We start from the raw sequence: 22,513 nt of genomic DNA, 5'->3' as shown, positions 1-22,513 counted from the left end.
GGGCAGGTACAGCACGGGTTAGATACAGAGTAAATTTCCCTCTGCAGTGTCCCCTCAGTCTGTGGGTCTGATGCAAAGTATGTCCGCTTCCATTCTGCCTGAACCAATCCGTTCAACCGAGATATCCTGAACCCTGAACGGTCAGAGTGCCGACACTCTGGGACACCTGTCTTATCTCAATAACTTTCTGAATGTGTTATTTCGCACTTGCAGAGATTCCCTGCAGCGGTTTCCTCTTCCCATTTCCTGCGATTCCCAAATCTTCTCCTAGCCTCATCCCATCCCTGAACACCTTGTCCTCGGACACATTGACCCTGAAGACAAACAAGACACGGATGTGAAGCTGTGATCAATGCAGTAAGTTTTATTTCTGAGTACAGCCCATTATTCTGACAGCAGTAATACAGGGTCAGGGGTTACGGGACCTAAACAATCAAACAGAGCCTGCTTCCCGTGAAGGAAGGTTTCATTCAGTGAGAACGTGGAGAGCTCGGGCTGGTGGGAATCCGTCACTGGATCTTTCATCATTTCAGAAAGCAGCATTGTAACATATCAGGGCACTTTTTTGGGAAAGGCATCTCGTCTCTGTTACAGCCGCCCTCACGACATGCTCCTCCATACCAGGTGCAGGGCACTAAAATCCAAAATGAAGAATGAATTGATTGATGGTTCTGTACACAGAGGGAGGGAGAACAATGAGAAAACATGAAGCTGAGTCTGTCAGTGTTACTAAGACTGACTCTGGACCACACATGAACATTAACTCTTTTATACTTAATGAAACTCCACACCTCTCCCCCGACCTGTGCAGACTCACTCTTTGTCCTGAAGGGCAGCCCAAGGGGATTTCCTCAGAAAGGAGCCCACCACACCCGCTATCTGAGACCAGAGACACAGAGAGGAAAGATCTGACATTGATGGAGAACCTTTCCCGGCACCAGAAGGGCCCAAAGAGTTTCACAGACCAGGGCTTGTTTCTGAAGTGCCGACACTGTTTTGTAGGAAATGTGGCAGCCAATTAGCTCATAGCAAAGTCCCACAAACAGCAAATGAGATTGGACAGGATGGGGAGTCTCTGCTCATGTTGGATGAGAGAGTGATGTCGGTCCAAGACACCGGGAGAACTCCCAGCTCTTCAAATAATGTCACCAGATGTTTCCTGCCCCATGAACAGGTAGACAGGGTCTCCGTTTAACGTTTCATCCACAACATGACACCTCCAACAGAGCAGCACTCCCCCAGTGCTGGGCTGTATGTACTGGACTGGGGCATCAACCCACAACTTGTTCACTCAACTCCCAACTGAGCCAAACTGACACCCAGCTACTGGCAATTGATCATTTCACCGCTTGCCTCCTCTACTTAGTCCGTGTTCTCACATCCCGATCTCTATGAAGGCTGCAGAATTATTCCAATTAAATAAACCTGTTTTGAAACCTTTTTGATCCCATTCCCTACCCTCCTGTAATGAAAAGCTGACTCTTGTCTGGGGACCGGTTCCTCTCACACCTCCAGCATCGCTCCCAATTCACCATTCTTCATCTGTGAGACTGGACAGTGAGTGTGGGGGAAAGGGACTGAAGGATCTCCCGCTCCGGTCCTCACACAGAGTCCGCACTCTCACACTTTGCAGCGGGTAGCAGTGATCGGAAGCAACAACTGGGAGTTTCCCCTCCGCAGTACCTGGGTACTGAGGCCAATTACAGAGTCTCCTAACCGGGTCAATGCTGCGGCTGAGATCCGCCCACTCGGCACCGGCCAGTAATTTGTGCTTTTATTGCTGGTCTGTTTGGATCAGCAAACACCCGCCATTCCCTTGACCCACTGAGGTACCCGCTGAATAATCGGGGGATTTACCCGTGGAACTGGTTCAGGTTAAATTCTTCAGACTTTCTTACAATCACCTTCACTCAATTAATCAAACTGTGACATTCAAACAGAGAATACAATAGTTTAAAACATAAAACTGACTGGACACTGACTGCGGAGAGATCAGAGAAACCTAGAAACCAAAACCTATTCCTACTCCTCCAAATCTACCTCTTCCTCCTCCTAATATCTTCCAATTGGCGCCTCCACCGATCTCCCCTCCAGTGAGGCTGGCCTGAGTCAGCACCAGGAATCCAAGAAGCAAGAGCAGAGCTTTCATCTTCTGTGATGTTTTCCAGAGTCAGATTAAGGCGGCTGGAGTGGAAATGTTCTGAATCCGGACTCCGAGTTTGCTGCATTTATAGTCACACACACGGGGAGTGGCTCTGTTCTCTGGAGATATCCTGGGAAAAGGCGTTTCCTTTTTATGTGACGTGGATCAGTTGGCAGCTGGACCCAGTTGGCAGTTCTCTATCTTTCAGAAGACAAGGTTGTGTGTTTGGGCCCAACTCCAGGTCTGAACTCCTGAGCTCAGCTGGCATGATGCAGCTGGTCCACAAACATTATGGGAATCAGGCGGGGAAGTGGAGTTGAGGTCAAAGATCAGCCATGGTATTTTTGATAGGCGGAGCCGGCTGGAAGGGCCGTATGGCCTACTCCTACTCCTTATTCTTATGTCCTTATGTTCTCAACAGGACTTTTAACCCATCAAACCTAGGCCTAGAAATTGGATATGGCCCGAAAACGGGCGGTGTCATGGCCCAGTGCTATTTGGCTGCCCCCGTTCAGAGTGGCCCAGGCAGCATGCACAATTCATGCTGTCTGCTCATTTACATGATTGTAGTGCTGATCACAGCGCTAAACAGGTGGGCTAATATCTTGTGCAGTCTAATGGCCTGTAATGTGTGGCCTAGTGTTTCTCCACTACTTAGAGTGGAGGTGCTTTGATGCAGCAGCACCTCATTGTCACTGAAGTAGGGGTTGGAATTGCAGTTGGCCCACAAGTCTCAGCAGCAGCAAAGAGAACGAGCCACAAGGTCCTCCGATGCGGCTCTGGAGGCATTGGTCGTGGCAGTGGAGAGGAGGCAGGCTGTCCTGTTCCTGCAGCGTGGCAGGAAGCCATCAGTGCACACTTCGAGAAGGCTGTGGCAGGAGATAGCTGGGTACATCACATAGAAACATAGAAGATAGGAGCAGGAGTAGCCCATTCGGCCCTTCGAGCCTGCTCCGCCATTCAATGAGATCATGGCTGATCATGCAAAGTTAGTACCCTGTCCCTGCCTTCTCCCCATATCCCTTGAGCCTTAAGAAATATATCCAACTCTTTCTTGAATATATTTAATGAACTGGCCTCCACCGCCCTCTGTGGCAGAGAATTCCACAGGTTCACCACTCCCTTGGTGAAGAAATTCCTCCTCATTGCAGTCCTAAATGGCTTACCCCTTATCCTTAGACGGTGATCCCTAGTTCTGGACTCCCCGGCCATCAGAAACATCCTTCCTGCATCTAGTCTGTCCAGGCCTGACAGAATTTTGTAGGTTTGCATGAGATCCCCTCTAAGAATTCGCAATAATTTACAGTTCTGAAGATTCATTTTTTTGATTAAAGTATCACAGAAGCCCCACAGTGCAGATAGAGGCCATTTCGGCCCATCGAGCCTGCACCGACACATATCCCACCCGATCCCCGTAACCCCTACACCAACACATATCCCACCCTATCCCCGTAACTCCACGTATTTAATCCCCCCAACACTAAGGGTCAATTTTATCATAGCCAATCAACCTAACCCGCACATCTTTGGACTGTGGGAGGAAACCGGAGCACCCGGAGGAAACCCACGCAAACACGGGGAGAATGTGCAAACTCCACACAGACAGTCGCCCGAGGCCGAGTGGCAGTCGCATCACATGGCCGAATGACAAAAGAGGCTTGGAATGCAGCTTTGTATGTCTGGAAGTAAGGTTCGATGAAGACAAAGGTCAATGCTTTGTTTACAAAGCAACTGAATGCTATTAGCATTTGTTTGTATATCGAGTGGAGGACATCTAAACTGCAGAAGAGACTTTTGTATCATGAACGGGAAGCGTTAACATTTGAATGGATTTTAAATCACCCCAGTACTGGACAATAGAGCAGTCGTATCTCCCTTTTGTTTCAGCACAGGGAGCTCCGAAAATCACATTAACTCAATCCAACCACTTTGAGTTAACCTATCACAGCTTTCTCTTGTGTATTGGACCCTTTTGGGTGGGGAATTTTGCACACAGCCTTGCAAGGCAGAACGGGAGGGGCTCACCAGGTATAAAGATAGATGCTGAAGCTATTTCGCTCTCTTGACTTCCTGGGACCATAGGTGAGCTCTCTCTCTCTCTCTCTCTCTTCCTCTTCCTCTTTGCTGGACCACATGTGAGCAGAGTTTCTGACTCCTCAACAAGGCAACCAAGCAGGAGTTAAGGGGGGATGGTGATTTAAGGGAATTGCTAAGATTGTTTAAATAACATTGTAGCCATTGTATCCCTCGTTTTCAATGTCTGCAACCCCCGTTATATAGTTTTACAATTTCACTGTGTTCGTGTGGGATAGTTTGGTATTTTTGATTATAGTTTCTTTTAGTTAATAAAGCTTGATTTTTGCTCTCATCCAAACCACTTGTTCCGTTTTAATATCATTAATTATAAGTTCCTCCACTCAGAACTAAAGGAGGGGTAGCGATTCGAAACCGCTGTTTGTAAACTGGTTTAGAGTGCAGCAGCAAAAAGACTGCTGGCCAGGTAGATTACCTTAAACCAGTTTAAAAGAAGCCCCCGGAATCCTTACACCTCTCAATCTTCTAAACTCCAGTGAGTATAAGCCCAATTGACACAATCTCTCCTCATACGTCATTCCTGCCATCCCAGGTATCAGCCTGGTGAATCTTCGCTGCACTCCTTCCATGGCAAGAACGTCCTTCCTCAGGTAAGGCGACCAAAACTGCACACAATACTCAAGGTGCGGTCTCACCAAGGCCCTGTACAACTGTAGCAAGACATCCTTTTTCCTGTACTCGAACCCTCGTGCTACGAAGGCCAACATACCATTTGCCTTCTTAACCGCCTGCTGCACCTGCATGCTTACCTTCAGCGACTGGTGCACAAGGACACCCAGGTCTCTTTGCACTTCCCCTTCTCCCAATCTATTGCCATTCAAATAATAATCTGCCGTCCTGTTTTTGCCACCAAAGTGGATAACCTCACATTTATCCACATTATAGTGCATTTGCCATGTGTCTGCCCAACCACCCAACCTGTCCAAATCGTACTGGAGTTTCACGACATCCTCCTCACAGCATAGCCTCCCACCCAGCTTTGTGTCGTCTGCAAATTTGGAAATATTACATCCAATTCCCTCGTCCAGATCATTAATATATATTGTTAACAGCTGGGGTCCTAGGACCGATCCTTGCGGTACCCCACTAGTCACTCCCTGCCACTCGGAAAACGACCCGTTTATTCCAACTCTTTGCTTTCTGTCTGCCAAACAGTTCTCTATTCAAGTCAATACCTTGCCCCCAATCCCATGTGCCTTAATTTTGCACGCTAATCTCTTATGTGGGACCTTATCGAAAGCCTTCTGAAAGTCCAAGTATACCACATCCACTGGTTCTCCCTTATCTATTTTACCAGTTACATCCTCCAAAAATTCCAGTAGATTAGTCAAGCATGATTTACCTTTTGTAAATCCATGTTGACTTTGTCCGATCCCGTCACTGCTTTCCAAGTGCTCTGCTATTACATCTTTTATAATGGACGCTAGCATTTTCCCCACTACCGATGTCAGGCTTATCGGTCTATAATCCCCCGCTTTTTCTCTACCACCTTTTTTGAATAGTGGGGTAACATTAGCTACATCACGGTCAACAGTATCATGTCACGGTCAATAGTGTTGTCCCGCGGACATGGATACAGTGCCGCAAGAAGTTTAGCGACCTCACACGGCAGGTCAAGGTGAGTGAAGGCTTCAGCAAATGTCATATCCCAGCATCTGCACCACAAGCCTCGGACACTGCTCAATGCATCACACCCCCATCACTGACCGACCTTTCACCACTCAGACCTCACAATCATAGCTTCATTTCACCCTTACAACCTTACCATTGCTGCAACACTCACTGACACATCTCACACCTTGCACACACCGACAGCTATTCAACTTTGACAGACACATCACACAAACACTCACTGCACTCACTGACACATCTCACACCTTGCACACACCGACAGCGATTCAACTTTGGCAGACACATCACCCAAACACTCACTGCACTCACTGACACATCTCACACCTTGCACACACCGACAGCTATTCAACTTTGACAGACACATCACACAAACACTCACTGCACTCACTGACACATCTCACACCTTGCACACACCGACAGCTATTCAACTTTGACAGACACATCACACAAACACTCACTGCACTCACAGCCACATCTCACACCTTGCACACACCGACAGCTATTCAACTTTGACAGACACATCACCAAACACTCACTGCACTCACTGACACACTTCCCTTTCTCTTGCAGGCCAAGGTGGCTCACAACCACCGTGAGCAGCGGCAGACGGGAGGCGGCCAAACCGCTGTACAGGCCTTTGCCAACTGGAGGAGACAGTGCTCGACATGATTGGAGGGGAAGTCACCGAGGCCGCAACAACGGGGAAGTTGCAGCCCTGGGGGTCAATAATGCTCATTCCTAATCCTTCTTCTCATATCCCACATCCCCTCATCCCACAACCTCTTCTCACTTACAAGCTGCTGATGCTATATACATGGATATCTTGCTTTCCCCCCTCCCCTCATCATAACCTGACTCTTGTGCCTTTCTGATTTCAGATGACCAAGATCTGTCACCCGCATAGCCTGTCCCCGAAATAATGGAGGAAAGTGGAGATGAAGAAGATGGCCCACCACACGTCACTGCATCCGACACTCAGACAGCAGCTCAGAAACTGGCACTGCGCGGAATGTAGAGGGTAATATAGATGCGGGATCTGCACATGGTGCCAAGAAACACACACACAGACACTGCCATGCATACACGTAGACAGACTGATAACACGCACATACATACAGACACACACACAGAGCAGGAGGGAAAGGGTTACGGTTGTAGGTGGATTGAGATCAGTGACGGAGAGAGAGGTTTTAAACAGGCTTTTAAAGACACTTGCTCGGCACGTAACAGCCAGTCTGTCGATTTAGGGCCCAGTGTGGTACAAATCTGACCTCTCACCAAGGACTGTGTTTGAACTCCCTACATTCATTTTACACAAAACCTTCAGATCGGTAGGGGAGAAAGGTCAGAGTTTTGACCCTCTGTGACACCTAGCCTCTCGCTGAAGTTTGTTTCGAGAGCTGTACTGTGTCTATTCAGAATTCACGATAGAATTACATAGTATTTACAGCGCAGAAACAGGCCATTCAGTCCAACAGGTCCATGCCGGTGTTTATGCTCCACACCAACCTCCTCCCCCCTTACTTCACCTCATCCTACCATCATATCCTTCTATTCCTTTCTCCATCATATACCTATCTGGTTGCCCCTTAAAGGCACTCTGCTATTCACCTCAACTACTCCATTTGCCAGCAAGCTTTACATTCTAACCACTCTCTGGGTAAAGAGGTTTCTCCCGAGTTCATTATTGCAATTATTAATGACCATCTTATGTTTATGATCCCTAGTTTGCGACTCCCTAAAGTGGGATCATCTTCTCTACATCTACCCCATCAAAGCCCTTCATAAATATAAAGATCTCTATTAGACATTGCTCAGCCTTCTCTTTTCTAGAGAAAGAGCCCCAACATGTTCAGTCATTCTGGATACTTAGAACCTCTCAGTTCTGGTATAATTCTCGTCAATCCTATTTTGCACCTTCTCCAGTGTCTCGATATACTTTTCGTAATTTGGAGACCAGAACTGTACACAGTGCTCCAAGTGTGGTCTAACCAAAGTCTGTACACGTTTAATATAACTTCTCTGCTTTGCAATTCTCTTACTCTAGAAATGAACCCCAGTGCTTGGTTTGCATTTTCATGGCCTTGTTAACCTGCTTTTAATGATTTGTACATCTGTTCCCCGAGATCCCTTTGCTCCTCTACCACATTTAGTCACTTGCTATCCAAGGAGCTCGTAGCCTCCTTACTCCTCCTACCAAAATTCACCACCTCATACCGATCTATATTGAAATTAATTTGCCATTTACACACCCATCATCCAAGTTTAACATCTTGTATTGTCACAATCCTCTTCAATATTGATTAAAATCCCAAATTTGACATCATCCACAAATTTTGAAACTGTACCAACAATTCCGAGTAAATATATTAGTGCCTCTGCTATCTCTTCCCTTGCTCCATTTAGTCTGTGTGAATTAACACATCCAGACCTGCGATTTTATCCTCTCAAACTTCTGCTAGTTTATCAGTTATTTTCCCCTTTCAATTTTAACGGTCTTGATATCTTTTTTGATCTCCTCTTGCAAGGTCATATCCACCTCGTTAGTCAGCCAGTTTAAAAACTGAGGCATTTCCTGCCATTTCGCTGTCATTACCTGCGAGTTTATCTTGTGCATCCTTTAGTGGCTCTGTCCCTATCCTGTTTTACCTTTTGTTGTGTGTCTGTAGATTTTACTATTTACTATTTCTTTTTATATTACTTGATAATTTAATGTCGCAATTCCTTTTCGCCTTCCTAATTGTTTTTTTTAAATTTCTTTCCCAATCTCTTCCTATTCCCTTTTGTCATCCTTTCCTTTATTGTCACTGTACTCAGTCTCTGCCTTTTTCTTTAGTTTCAATTTTGCCCTCATCTCTTTATTCATCCATGGTGCTTCATTATTGGCTAGTTTATTGTTTATTTTAGTGGAATATATTCCTCCTGAACTCTACTGATCACCCTTTTATATATTTCCCACTGCTGCTCTCTCTCTTTTTCTGTCTCTTCCGTTCCAATTTATCTTCACTAGCTCCATTTACATCACCTCAATCAGCTTTTTCCAAATGATTATTTTTGTCTTTCTCAAATCATAAACCTTATTATGTTGAGATTGATATTGTCTAGATTTTCACCGAAGCTCACTTCTCTTATCTGCTCTGGTTCATCACCCTTTATAGATCCATCAGGAAGCCATCAGTGCACACTTCGAGAAGGCTGTGGCAGGAGATAGCTGGTACATCACGGCCAACAGTATCATGTCACGGTCATTAGTGTCGTCCCGCGGACATGGATCCAGTGCCGCAAGAAGTTTAACGACCTCACACGGCAGGTCAAGGTGAGTGAAGGCTTCAGCAAATGTCATATCCCAGCATCTGCACCACAAGCCTCAGACACTGCTCAATATACCACACCCCCATCATTCACCTACCTTTCACCACACAGACCTCACAATCATAGCTTCCTTTCACCCTCACAACCTTACCACTGCTGCAACACTCACAGCCACATCTCACACCTTGCACATACTAAGAGCTATTCAACTAAGGCAGGCACATCACCCAAACACTCACTGCACTCACTGACACACTTCCCTTTTTCTTGCAGGCCAAGGTAGCTCACAACCGCCGCGAGCAACGGCAGACGGGAAGCGGCCAAACCGCTTTACAGACCTTTGCCAACTGGAGGAGACAGTGCTCGACATGATTGGAGGGGCAGTCACCGAAGCCACGAAAACGGGGAAGTTGAAGCCCTTGGGGGCAATAACGCTCTGCTCATTCCTAATCCTCCTTCTCATATCCCACATCCCCTCATCCCACAAGCTCTTCTCACTTACAAGCTGCTGATGCTGCATGCATGGATATCTTGCTTTCCCCCCTCCCCTCATCATAACCTGACACTTGTGCCTTTCTGCTTTCAGATGACCAAGATCTGCCACCCACGTAGCCTGTCCCCGAAATAATGGAGGAAAGTGGAGAAGAAGAAGATGGCCCACCAAACGTCACTGCATCAGACACTCAGACACCAGCTCAGAAACTGGCACTGTGCGGAATATAGAGGGTAATATAGATGCGGGATCTGCACATGGTGCCAAGAAACACACACACAAAAACATGAACAGACACTGACATGCATACACGTACAGACAGACAGAACACACGCACGTCCAGATAGGCACACACACAGACTGAGCAGGAGGGAGAGGGTTAAGGTTGTAGGTGGATTGAAATCAGTGACGGAGTGAGAGGTTTTAAACAGGCTTCTGAAGGGACGTGTTTGGCATGAAACAGCCAGTCTGCCAACTTAGGGCCGAGTGTGGTACAAATCTGACCTCTCACCAAGGACAGTGTTTGAACTCCCCACATTCATGTTACACAAGACCTTCAGATCGGTAGGGGTGAAAGGTCAGAGCTTTGGCCCTCTGTGACACCCAGGCCTTGCTGATGATTGTTTCGAGTGTTGTACCGTGTCTGTTCAGAATTCACTACAGAATTACATAGAATTTACAGCACAGAAACAGGCCATTCAGTCCACCAGGTCCATGCCGGTGTTTATGTTCCACACGAGTCTCCACCCACCTTACTTCACCTCACCCTATCATATCCTTCTATACCTTTCTCTCTCGTGTACTTCTCTAGCTTCCCCTTAAAGACACTCTGCTATTCACCTCAACTACTCCATGTGCCAGCAAGCTCTACATTCTAACCACTCTCTGGGTGAAGAAGTTTCTCCTGAATTTCTTATTGGATTTATTAGTAACTATCTTATATTTATGACCCCTGATTTTGGACTCCCCACAAGTAGTAACATCTCTATATCTACCCCATCAAACCCCTTCAGAATTATAAAGGTCTCTATTAGATCATCGCTCAGCCTTCCCTTTTCGAGAGAAAGAGCCCCAGCCTATTCAGTCATTCAGAATACTAAGAACCTCTCAGTTACGGTATAATGCGTGTAAATCTTTTTTGCACCTTCTCCAGTGACTCTATACCCTTACTGTAATATGGAGACCAGAACTGTATACAGTACTCCAAGTGGGGTGTAACCAAGGTTCTATATAAGTTTAACATAACTTCTCTGCTTTGCAATTCTCTTACTCTAGAAATGAACTCCAATGCTTTGTTTGCATTTCCATGGCCTTATTAGCTTGCTTTTAACGATTTGTACTGCTGTTCCTCCAGATCCCTTTGCTCCTCTACCCCATTTAGACACTTACTTTCCAAGGAAATGCACCACCTCACACCTATCTGTATTGAAATTAATTTGCCCTTCACACGCCCATCACCCAAGTTTATTAACATCTTGTATTGTCACAATCCTCCTCAGTATTGATTACAATCCCAAATTTGGTGTCATCCACAAATTTTGATATTGTACCAACAATTCTGAGTAAATATATTAGTGCCGCTGCTATCTCTTCCTTGCTTCGTTTAGTATGTGTGAATTAACACATCCAGACCCGCCGCTTTATCCTCTCTAACTTTTACTAGTTTATCAGTTATTTTCCCCTTTCAATTTTAAAGGTCTTGGTATCTTTTTTGATCTCCTCTTGCAATGTCATATCCACCTTGTTAGTCGACCTGGTTAAAAACTGAGGCAAAGTAATTCTCCAATATTTCTGCCATTTTGCTGTCATTACCTGCGAGTTTATCTTCTGCATCCTTTAGTGGCCCTGACCCTATCTTGTTTTACCTTTTCTTTTGTGGGTCTGTAGATTACTTTTTACTATTTCTTGGCATATTACTTGATAATTTAATGTCGCAGTTCCTTTTCGCCTTCCTAATTGTTTTTTTGCTTCTTTCCCAACCTCGCCCTACTCCTTTTCTCATCCTCTCCTTTATTGTCACTGTACTCAGTGTCTGCCTTTCCTTTTGTTTAAATTTTGCCCTTTTCCATGGTGTTTCATTATTGGCTAGTTTATTCTTGTTTATTTTAGTGGAATATCTTCCTCCTGAACTCAATTGATCACCTTTGTAAGTATTTCCCACTGCTGTTCTATCTCTCTGTCTGTCTCTTATCTGCTCTGGTTCATTTCCCATTATAGATCCATCACTGATCCCTCTCTTGTTGGGCTTCTTACGTTCTGTGTAAGAAAGGAGTCCTGAACACACTGTAAATTCTCCATTCCCTTTTCCCCTTTCCCTACCTCTCCTTGCCAGATTATTTGGTGTTGTTGAAATCTCCCATGATTAGGATTTGTATTTGACTTATTTTATAGATGTACTGACATATTTTCCCTCCAATTCCCTTCCACTGTTAGCTGGACTGTAGAATAACATTTTCAGTGTCATGTTAACCTGGTTTGGATGCCTGCTCTCCTGAGGCATCTGTGTCCTATGGAAATACGCTCAGCAGATCAGCAGAAATCGCTTGCCAATTATTGAAACATTGCAGATAAACTTACAAAATGACCAAACTGCTTCAATTACAGAGGCAGGCTGACAAAAATCTTGAAAAACAAGGCCCAGTAGATTTACAGAGAGGAGCACATCGGAGGCAATGTGTACATATGTGGGCGGAGATGTCAGTGGACGATGAAATGTAAAAAAATGAATTCAGGAATGGGGATGAATGAGATGTGGCGGAAGAGGTGCAGCAGAGGTTAGAATAAAAAGCAAGCTTCCCTCTAGATTAACAGCGAAATCTTGCAGGACTCCAAGCCCCTGGTGGGACCGGACACATCCTGGAAAGCACATTTTAAAACTGGGGGGTGAAGAAGCTGTGACCAGCTCATGCAATGTGTTCAGAGCACAGTCTGGGCTCAGTGATAAAGTGGTTGTGTTCAGAGAGCGCAGTTAGGTGAGGAATCTTGACTGAGAAGGTAGAAACTGACAGACGGGAGGGGAGGGGGGTGAGGTGGTAGGGAGAGAGAGAGGGGAAGGGAGACAGAGAAGGGAAGGGAGACAGAGAGAGGCAAAAAGAGGGACCAAATGGAAGTGAAGAGAAAGGCTGAAAGAGTAAAGGACAGCGAGGCAGAGAGAAAGATGAGAGAGCGCGAGAGCGCGCCGGAATGAGGCATAGTAAGAGAGAAAGAGGCAGAGAGACGGAAAGAGATTTTTTTTTTTAATCGCTCCTTCTCTGTTCAGTTTAATATTTCTCGAAGTTTTCTTACTCTATCATATCATATCGATGTCAGGTTATAATCACTAACTTTAAAGCAATGAGATTTTGTTCAGTCAGTACAGGTTTTGAGACAGGCACTGACTTCAGAGCAGGGTTATCCAGCAGATCTGAGTTATACTGCCAGCTTCACATGGGTCCCCGGTCAAACTCCATTTACACTGCCCCATCAAACACTCCCAGGGCAGGTACAGCACGGGAGAGATACAGAGTAAATCTCCCTCGACACGGTCCCCATCAAACACTCCCAGGGCAGGTACAGCACAGGACAGATATAGAGAGTAAAGTTGACTCTACATTGTCACATCAATCACTCCCAGTGGAGGTACAGCACAAGACAGAAACTGAGTAAAGATCACTCAAACTGTCCCATCAAAAAAATTCAGTGCAGGTTCAGCACGGATAAGATACAGAGTAAAGCTCACTCTGCAGCATCCCATCAAACACTCCCAGGGTAGGTACAGCACAGGTTAGATACAAAGTAATGTGCCCTCTACACTGTCCCCATCAAACACTCCCAGGGTAGGTACAGCACGGGTTAGATACAGAGTAAAGCTTCCTCTACACTGTCCCATCAAACACTCCCAAGGCAGGTGCAGTGCAGGAAAGAAACAAAGTAAAGCTCAGTCTTCACTGTCCCTATCAAAAACTCTCAGGGCAGGTACAGCACGGGTTAGTTGCACAGAATAGCTCCCTCTGCACTGTCCCATCAAACACTCCCAGGACAGGTACAGCACGGGTTAGATACAGAGTAAAGCTCACTCTACACTGTCCCATCAAACTCTCCCAGGGCAGGTACAGCACAGGTTAGATACAGAGTAAAGCCCCCTCTGCAGCATCCCATCAAACACTCCCAGGGTAGGTACAGCACGGGTTAGATACAGAGTAATGTTCCCTCTACACTGTCCCTATCAAAAACTCTCAGGGCAGGCACTACTTGGGTTAGTTACAGGGTAAGGCTCCCTCTACACTGTCCCATCAAACACTCCCAGGGCAGGTGAAGCACAGGACAGAAACAGAGTAAAACTCAGTCGACACTGTCCCATTAATCACTCAGGGCAAGTACAGCACGGGTTAGATACAGAATAAAGCTCACTCTACACTGTCCCTATCAAAACCTCCCAGGGCAGGTAAAGCACAGGTTAGATACAGAGTAAAGCTCCATCGACATTGTCCCATCAAACACTCCCAGCGCAGGTGCAGTGCAGGACAGAAACAGAGTAAAGCTCAGTCTACACTGTCCCATTAAACACTCTCAGGGCAGGTACAGCTCGGGTTAGATGCAGAGTATTGCTCCCTCTACACTGTCCCATCAAGCACTCTCAGGGCAGGTACAGCACTGGTTAGCCGAAGACTAAAGCTCCTTCTACAATGTCCCATCGAAAATTCCCTGGGCAGGTACAGCACGGGTTAGATAGTGTCTGTGGGTCTAATGTAGATTATGTCTCATTTCAGTCTGCCTGAGGAAACCCATGAACTTGGGGATACAGAGCAGAATTTAGAAATGTACAGATGACACGAAATGTGGAAGTGCAGTAAAGAGTGAGGAAGATGGTAATAAACTTCAAGACAACATAGACAGGCTGGAATAGTGGACGAAGTTCAACACAGAAAGTGTGAGGTGATACAGATTGGTCGGAGGAATGAGGAGAGACAACACAATCTGAATGTTCCAATTTTAAAGGGGGTGCGAGAACGAGACCTGGGGTTGTTTGTGCACAAACCTTTGGGGGGAGGACAGGTTAACAACAGTCAGAACAATGTGTTAAACCGATATAAAACACTAGTGCGGTCCCAGCTGGAGTAGTGTGTCCAATTCTGGGCTCTACACTTTAGGATGGATGAGAATGTTTTGGAGAGGGTACAGAAGAGATTTACTAGAATGGTTTCAGGGATGAGGGATTACTGTTACATGGATAGACTGGAGAAGACGGGGTTTTCTCCTTGGAGCGGGGAAGGCCAAGTAGAGATTTGATAGGAGTTTAAAATCATGAAGGGTTCAGAGAGTCAATAATGAGAATCTCTCTCTAATGGCTGAAGCGTCGATAACGAGAGATTTAATGTGATTGTCAATAGAATCAGAGGTGACATGAGGAAAAATGTGTTTATGCAACGAGTGGTTAGAATTTGGAATGACTGACTGATAGGGTGCTGGATACAGATTCAGGAATAGCCATCAAAATGGAATTGGCTAAATACGTGAAGGAGAAATAATTGCCGTGATAACAACAGAAAATGCTGGAAAAACTCAGCAAGTCAGGCAACATCCGTGGAGGTTGCCTGACTTGCTGAGTTTTTCCAGCATTTTCTGTTGTTATTTCGGATTTCCAACATCTGCAGTATTTTGCTATCGTACTAATAATTGCCGTGATATGGGGAAAGAGCGGGGGAGGGGGACAAACTGGATTACTCTGTGAAAGAGCCGGTGCAGCGTCAATCGGCCGAAGGGCTTCCTTCTGTGCTGGTTCATTCTATGATTCTGTAAGTGAGATATGCTGAATCCAATCGGTCAGAGTGCTGAAACTCTGGGACACCCGTTTTATCTCAGTACCTTCCTGAATGTGTTTAGGCACTTGCAGAGATTCCCTGCAGCGGTTTCCCCCTCCCATTTCCTGCGATTTCCAAATCTGCACCCAGCCTCAATCCACCCCGAACACCTTGTCCTCGGACACACTGATCCTAAAGAGAAACAAGACACGGATGTGAAGCGGTGATCAATGCAGTAAATTTTATTTGAGTAGAGCCCATTATTCTGACAGCAGTAAGACAGGGTCAGGGGTTACGGGACCTAAACAATCAAACAGAGCCTGCTTCCCGTGAAGGAAGGTTTCATTCAGTGAGAACGTGGAGAGCTCGGGCTGGCGGGAATCCATCACTGGATCTTTCACACAAGCAGAGTGGAAGAATTTGGTGATAGTAGGAATTCATTGCAAATTATTGACCTAGTTAGGAAATTAGCTGAGCTGCAGGAGGCAGAGAGTAGGGATAATGGATACGTACTCAAATTGGCAGGATGTGACTGTGGTGTCCCACAGGGATCTGTGTTGGGGCCTCAACTATTAACAGTATTTATTAACAACTTAGATGATGGCATAGAAAGTCATATATCTAAATCTGCGATGACACAAAGATAGGCTGCATTGTAGGGAGTGTAGATGAAAGCATAAAATTACAAAGTGATATCGATAGATTATGTGAATGGGTAAAACTGTGGCAAATGGATTTCAGTGTAGGCAAATGTGAAGTCATCCACTTTGGACCTAAAAATGATACAACAGGGTACGTTCTAAATTGTGAAAGGCTCAAAAATAGTGGAGGTCCAAAGAGACTTGGGGGTCCAGGTACAGAGATCATTAAAATGTCATGAACAGGTACAGAAAATAATCAAAAAGGCTAATGGAATGCTGGCTTTTATGTCTAGTGGACCAGAGTACAGAGGGGTAGAGGTTATGCTGCAGCTATACAAAACCCCGGTTAGACCACACCTGGAGTACAGTGAGCAGTTCTGGGCACCACACCTTAGGATGGATATATTGGCCTTGGAGGGAGTGCAGCGTAGGTTTACCAGAATGATACCCGGACTCCAAGGGTTGTTCCGAGGAGAGATTACACAAACTAGGGTTATAATCCCTAGAATTTAGAAGTCTAAGGGGTGATCTGATTGAAGTTTTCAAGATATTATGGGGAATAGATAGGGTAGAGAGAGAGAAACTATTTCCACTGGTTGGGAATTCTAGGACTAGGGGGCATAGTCTAAAAATTTGAGCCAGACCTTTCAGGAGTGAAATTAGGAAACACTTTTACACACAATGGGAGGTAGAAGTTTGGAACTTTCATCCGCAAATGGCAAGTGATGCTAGATCAATTGTTAATTTTAAATCAGAGATTGATAGCTTTTTGTTAACTAAAGGTATTAAAGGATATGGGCCAACGTGCAGATCAGCCATGATCTCATTGAATGGCAGAACAGGCTCGAGGGGCTCAATGGCCTACTCCTGTTCCTTTGTTGCTCTGGAGCAGTCGCCGTGACTGGTGAACTATTCCAAATAGAGATTCAGTTGCTGTGGTTTTGCAGGAGTTGTTTGCTGCTGTTAAATACCAGAATCAAATTAATGAGAATGCACCAATTGAAACAGAAAGTTCAGCACTTTCTGTGGAGGTGAATGGCCCAGACACATTGGTACGGAACCGTATTTAGAAAGAAACAGAGCAAAGGGATGGTGGATCAGACAACCTCACAGACACAAACGTAGACCCACATGTACATAGACACACATAACCACAGACATGCAGACACACTCATGTAGAGACATGCCCACAGAAGCACATACACAAGCATGTACACATACATAGATCACAATATACAAATAAACGCATACACAGCCACACAGATTGACACACAGACACATACACCTCTCTAACTGGCGAGAAGCTAGGAGCTGTGGATGAGCAGAGAGATTTAGAGCTCCAAGTACTTAAATCAGTAAAAGCTAGTGGACGGGTACAATAATAATTAAAGAGGCTAATGGAATGTTGGTGCTTCAGCTGTAGAGAGTTCTGGAAAGACCCCATCTGGAGAATTGCATTCAGTTCTGGGCACCGCACCTCAGGAAGGATATACTGGCCTTGGAGAGAGTGCAGCACAGATAGACCAGAATGTTACCAGGGCTCCAAGGGTTACATTATGAGGAGAGATTACATATTCCCTAGAATATAGAAGGTTAAGGGGTGATTTAATTTGATGCAGGTTTTTAGGATGTTGAAAGGAATTGTTCAGGTAGAGAGAGAGAAACTATTTCCACTGGTGGAGGAGTCTGGGACAAGGGGACATAGTCTTAAAATCAAATCCAGGCCATTCAGGAGAAGTTAGGAAACACTTCTTCACACAAAGGGTGGTAGAAGTGTGGAATTCTCTCAAACAAAAAGCAAATACAAGCGCAATTAATAATTTTAATTCTGAGAGTGGTAGATTTTTGCCAGGCAAGGGTATAAAAGGATATTGAGCCAAGGCAGGTGGATGCAGTTAAGATACAGAACTGCCATGATTTCATTGAATGGGGGAACAGGCTCGAGGAGCTGAATGCCTTCTCCTGTTCCTGTTCCTATGTTTCTACTTCCACTTTATAGAGTATCAGCACAAGAAAATAAGAAATAGGAGCTGGAGTTGGCCATTCGGTCCCTCGAACCTGCTCCGCCATTCAACAAGATCATGGCCGATCTGATTTTGGCCTCAACTCCACTTTCCGGCCGTTTCCCCATAACCCTCGATTCCCCTGTTTTTCAAAAATCTGTCTATCTCCGCCTTGAATATATTCAATGACAGTCTCCACAGCTCTCTGGGGTAGAGAATTCCAAAGATTCACAACCCTGAGAAGAAATTCCTCCTCATCTCCATTTTAAATGGGCAACCACTTATTCTGAAACTATGCCCCCTATTTCTAGATTCCCCCACGAGAGGAAACATCCTCCCTGCATCTACCCTGTCAAGCTCCCTCAGAATATTATGTTTCAATAAGATCACCTCTCATTCTCCTAAACTCCAATGAGTATAGGCCCAACCTGCTCAACCTTTCTTCATAAGACAACCCCTTCATCTCCAGAATCAACCTCCTGAACCGTCTCTGAACTGCCTCCAATGCAAGTATATCCTTCCTTAAATAAGGTGACCCAAACTGTTCGCAGTACTCCAGGTGTGGTCTCACCAACGCCCTGTACAGCTGCAGCAAGACTTCCCTACTTTTATACTCCATCCCCCTGCAATAAAGGCCAATATTCCATTTGCCTTCCTAATTACTTGCTGTACCTACATGCTAACTTTTTGTGTTTCATGGACGAGGACTCCCAGATCCCTCTGTACCGCAGCATTCTATAGTCTCTCCACTTAAATAAGATTTTGCTCTTTTACTCTTCCTACCAAAGTGAATAACCTCACATTTTCTCACATTATACTCCAGCTGCCAAATTTTTGCCCACTCACTTAACCTATCTATATCCCTTTGCAGACTCTGTGTACTCCTCACAACTTGCTTTCCCACCTATCTTTGTATTGTCAGCAAATTTGGCTACAGTACATCCAAGTCATTAATAGATTGTAAATAGTTGAGGCCCCAGCACTGATCCCTGTGGCACCCCACTAGTTACAGTTTGCCAACCTGAAAATGACCCATTTATTCCGACTCTCTGTTTTCTGTTCGTTAGCCAATCCCCTATCCAATCTAATATATTACAGGAAACTTCTATTTACCGGCACCTAAATAACCGGAAATCTCGGTTAACCGGCAAAATTCAGTAGGTGGTTCAGGTAAGTTTTACTTCATATTACTTGCCTTCCTCGATCTGTTGCTGTGCAATTGGGTGTGGCTGCAGCTGTTGCTAAGCTACAGAGATGCTTGGAACTTGTGGCCATTGTTCTGCACCTGTTGCTAAGCAACAGGGTTTGTTGCTTTATACGGAGCTCTCAGCTCTCCGTATCTTTTACTATAGCACTCAGTTATCCGGAATTTTTGATAAACCGGCACCACGTCGGTCCCAGATAAAAAAAAGTTTCCTGTACCCCCAACACCATGAGCTCTTATCTTGTGTAGTAAACTTTTATGCGGTTCTTTATCGAATGCCTTCTGGAAATCCAAATACATTACATCTACTGGTTCCCCTTTATCCACCCTGGAGCATCGAGCACTGCAAGGGCAGGTACAATACAGAGCTCCCTCTACATTGCCAATTACTCTGTCCCCCATCCCACTCCATACCATTTCTGTTCCTGAATTTATAAACTAGTAAAACTTAGAGATGATAAATCATCAGGACTGGATGAATTACATCCGAGTATACTAAAACATGCAAGGGAAGAACCCATTTCATTCTGAACCTCGTACCTCAAGAATGATGTATTAGCTTTTGCGGGGTTTCGGCACAGATTCACCACAATGATACCCGGGCTGAAAGGTTTAAATGAGGAGGACAGGTGTCATAGACTAGCCTTTTACTTCCTTGAATATAGAAAATTAAGGGTGATATCACTGAGGTGTTTAAGATGATCAAGAAATACTATTTCATCTGGTGGGAGAGTCCAGAACAAGGGGCAAAACCTTAAAATTAAAGCTAGGCCGATCAGGTGTGATGTCAGGAAGTACTTCCTCACACAAAGGGTAGTAGAAATCGGGAATTCTCTCCCCAAAAAGCTGTTGAAGCTGGAGCTGGAAAAATTCAAGACTCAGATTGATAGGCAGGGTTTTGTGTGTCTGTATATTGAGAGACAGACACGGTGAAACACACACACACGGGTTAAGGTTGTAGGTGGATTGAAAGCAGTGACGGAGAGAAAGGGTTTAAGAGGCTTTTGAAGGCACTTGCTCGGCACGGAACAGGCAGTCTACCGATTTACGGCCTAGTGTGGTACAAATCTGACCTCAGTAACCTGGCACCAGGGGCAGGGAGGGCCCCCATTGCTGGGCTGCTGATGTCACAAAGCCCGCGTTGCCGGGTTACATGACGTCACTGCCGCTGAGGCGGTTTAACGGATGCGGGATTCAAATCCGCAGCCACCAATCGGGGCCCTGCGCAGCGACCCCGCCTCCGACTGCGAAAATGGGTGGGGTGTGGGTCGCTGCGCCGGGCCCCGATTGGGGGCTGCGCTGTCAATCAGCTGTCTTCAGGCAATAGCAGGAGCAGATATCACTGATCACCCCTAGTTTTGGACTCGCCGCACATGGTAACATCTTCTTCCCTTGTGGTGATTTGATAGAGATGTACAAGGTGTACAAGATTATGACGGGTTTGGAAAGGCTAGACGGGGAAAGGCTGTTCTCACTGGTTGATGGTACAAGGACTAGGGGACACAGATTTGATACAGGGGGGAATGTGAGGAAAAATCTTCTTACAGTGAGTGGTGTTGAACTGGAATTCACTGCCGACGGAAGTGGTGGAAGCGGAGACACTCAATGTTTTCAAAGGGAGGTTTGATAAGCACTTGAGGGAAATAAACTTGCAGGGCTGCAGGGATAGAGTGGGGCAATTGGACTGACTGGATTGCTCTACAGCGAGTCGGCATGGACTTGATGGGCCGAATGGCCTCCTTCTGTGGCGATGGACTCTCTGACTCTGTGATATACAGTACACAGCTTGTAGAAGGAACAATTCACTCCTATCTGGTACTATATGGCCCATGTGTGTCTCAGTATCAGCTCCTGTATATGTACAGCACACAGCGGGTAAAAGGGAACGCTTCACTCCTGTCTGGCACTGTATAGCCCGTGTGTGTCTCAGTGTCAGCTCCAGTACATACTGCAAATAGAATAAGTGAGAGAGAATGAGGGGAAAGTAGAGAGAGTGAACAAGATTTTCCCACAGGAAATCCATGACAGAGTGTCACTATGAACAATATGTCTCTAAACGGGTGTTAATATTTATTGTGGATTTGTAGCAGAATTTTATTGCACAAAGACTGTCTTTGGTAATGTTTTATTTTATGCCAGGCATTCTGTGATTCAGTTAATATTTATACCGGGACTGTGTTAATATGTACGAGGTTTTCTCTCCCTCTCATTGCAAATATGAGCCAATGCTCTGTGGGAGTGTGTTATTGATTACTGTCAGCATTTGGCAGTATAAACATAAGGACAGAGTGTCGCAGTGAGTGTGATATTAACCTGGGGTCTCTGTCAGAGTGTTAATATTCCTGAGGTCAGTAGAAGTGTATTACAGTTCACAGTGTGTCTCTGGCGGTGGGTTATGATGTACACACTATGTCAGTGAGTGTGTTTCATCATAAGGTGGATGAATTAGTTGTGCAAATAGAGGTAAACGAATATGATTTGATTGGGATTACAAAAACATGGCTCCAGGGTGGCCAATGCTGGGAACTCAACATCCAGGAGTATTCAATATTCAGGAAAGATAGGCAAAACGGAAAGGGAGGTGGGGTAGCATTGCTGGTTAAAGAAGGGATTAACACAATTGTAAGGAAGGATATTTGCTCTGATGATGTGGAATCTGTATGGGTAGAGCTGAGAAATACCAAGGGGCAGAAAACGTTAGTGGGAGTGGTATATAGACCTCCATACAGTAAGCGGAGATTGTGGATGGAATTAAAAGGGAAATTAGAGAAGCGTGCAATAAGGGCACAGCAGTCATCATGGGTGACTTTAATCTACATATAGATTGGGCTAACCAAATTAGTAACAATACTGTGGAGGAGGAATTCCTGGAGTGTTTACGGGATGGTTTCCTGGACCAATATGTCGAGGAACCAACCAGAGATCAGGCCATCTTAGACTGGGTATTATGTAACAAGAAAGGATTCATTAGCAATCTTGTTGTACGAGGCCCCTTGGGTCGGAGCGATCAATATATGATATAATTCTTCATTAAAATGGAGAATGAAGTAGTTGACTCAGAAACAAGGGTCCTCAATTTAAATAATGGAAACTACGAAGGTCTGAGGCGCGAGTTGGGTAGGATTGATTGGGGAATGTCACTCAAACGGTTGACGGTGGATAGGCAATGGCAAACATTCAAAGACCGCATGGGTGAACTACAGAATTTGTT

The 22,513-nt window shown here is 45.4% G+C and overlaps 1 long non-coding RNA gene across 1 annotated transcript; it reads right to left on the bottom strand.

Moving 5' to 3' along the window:
• Positions 1-338: 338 nt before the first annotated feature.
• LOC147095022 (uncharacterized) lies at positions 339-2,170 on the bottom strand. Its single transcript, XR_015074767.1, has 2 exons — positions 2,041-2,170; positions 339-634 (listed from the first exon to the last, which is right to left on the bottom strand). It is a non-coding gene; the product is annotated as an uncharacterized LOC147095022 (long non-coding RNA).
• Positions 2,171-22,513: the final 20,343 nt, after the last annotated feature.

This window comes from Somniosus microcephalus, unplaced genomic scaffold, assembly GCF_052327205.1.
Source record: "Somniosus microcephalus isolate GS21.2 unplaced genomic scaffold, FLI_Smic_1.0 unresolved_chr1, whole genome shotgun sequence".
Taxonomy (NCBI): domain Eukaryota; kingdom Metazoa; phylum Chordata; class Chondrichthyes; order Squaliformes; family Somniosidae; genus Somniosus; species Somniosus microcephalus.
Note: the sequence above shows the minus strand (reverse complement) of the source record. Positions and strands in the feature narration are given on the sequence as shown.